General features: G+C 35.3%; 1 pseudogene; it reads right to left on the reverse strand.

The window, feature by feature from the left end:
* Positions 1-922: 922 nt before the first annotated feature.
* Positions 923-1,098, reverse strand: LOC136311290 (U2 spliceosomal RNA; annotated as a pseudogene).
* Positions 1,099-1,648: the final 550 nt, after the last annotated feature.

A 1,648-nucleotide genomic window follows, 5' to 3' on the forward strand; every position in this document is an offset into this window, starting at 1 on the left:
TTAAAAGTCAATTAAAAATGAAACAATGAACACATTAATAGATTCTCTATATAGCTAGACATCTAAAAGAAAATTGAAAAAGTATAATAATCAGTGGGTCATATAAAAAGATGTTTACTCACTTGGAAAAACAGAACTATAAAATGTCTAATAAGAGCCTGACCTGTAGTGGTGCAATGGATAAAAGCATTGACCTGGAATGCTGAGGTCACCAGTTCAAATCCCCAGGCTTTCTGGTCAAGGCACATATGGGAGTTGATACTTCCTGCTCCTTCCCTTCCTTTTCTCTCTCTCTCTCTCTTTCTCTCTCTCTCCTCTCTAAAAAATTAATTTAAAAAAATGTCAAATAATAACAGGATTGATAGCTCCCCAATGCTGAGGATGATAAGAATTGAGCACATTTATTCACTTTGGGTGACTGTATAAATTGTTGAAACACTTCTGTTGAATAATAGAATATTTATTTGAAAATATGCATACACACTAATTCAGCAACTTAATTTAAGAAGAGTGCAAAAAAAATAGTATGCCAAAATATGTCAAGACACTAATATCTATAATAATAAAAAATTTGAAGAACCTGATTATCCATAAGTATTGATGAATAGGAGACTCAAAAAAATTAATTATAACACACACATAGAACATTATATGCACTGCTTAAGGTTATACAGATTTATTTATTCAAATGGATGACTAATATATCCATTTTAAGTGAATGAATACAAACATATCTGAGAAAAACATGGCTAAATGCATCTGTTACTAGAGACTGGAAGGAAGTTTACCAGAATTCTGACCGGGGTTTTCTACCATGGTATGGGAGTCTTAGCCGATGTGGTCAGTGTTCTTACTACACCTCTTAGCTTTCTTTTTTGATGTGTAAGCTTGATAGGATTCTGCAAATTTCTAGAACTCTGTCCCTGGTCTTTCTCTGAACCTATGGAACAGTTTGAAAGTAAGAAAAAATGAAAACTTGGAGGGGAACCCTCAGACAATGATAAATGCTCTTTAGAAAATAAACACTCTGGCATCTTCCCCTGCGGTAGAGTGGTTACTATTCTACACTTGGTCTTAGCCAAAAGGCCGAGAAGCAATAGAGTAGTTACAACGCTGAGCTATGCTCCTCACTCTCTCTCGGTCTCCAGCAAATGGAGGTCTAGTTGTTCTGAGCAGTAACTTACTCACCACGGCTCCCTCACTGGCTTCTCTTTCCTTGTCTCAATTCTAAACTCTCCTAAGAGTCCTTGGAATCACGCTCTGACTAAGCCATTTGCACTCAAATCTTTGCCATAGCTGCTGCTTACAGAAGTTTTAGAAATGAACTATTTAATTTTTTTCATCTTCTTTTGCACCTTTAATATCATTTTATTTAGCTGTATTTATTTATATACATATAAACTTTTTTTGGTCCTCGAAAGAAGATACTCTCATAAGTCTACAATAGACATTCTTGACTTCTCAATGCCTTAGCTATGAATGAACTGTTGATATCAAATTGGACCCTCAACTACTGCTCATTAGGAACTGCCTATTTTCTCCACTGACCTGCTACAAAAACATATCTGGAACTTGGAACGCATCTCCTTCCCCAAGACTGGAATTAACATTATCACATAGAACTTTTATTACTGTGTTCCAAACTAAT

This window comes from Saccopteryx bilineata, chromosome 7 (assembly GCF_036850765.1).
Source record: "Saccopteryx bilineata isolate mSacBil1 chromosome 7, mSacBil1_pri_phased_curated, whole genome shotgun sequence".
Lineage (NCBI taxonomy): Eukaryota > Metazoa > Chordata > Mammalia > Chiroptera > Emballonuridae > Saccopteryx > Saccopteryx bilineata.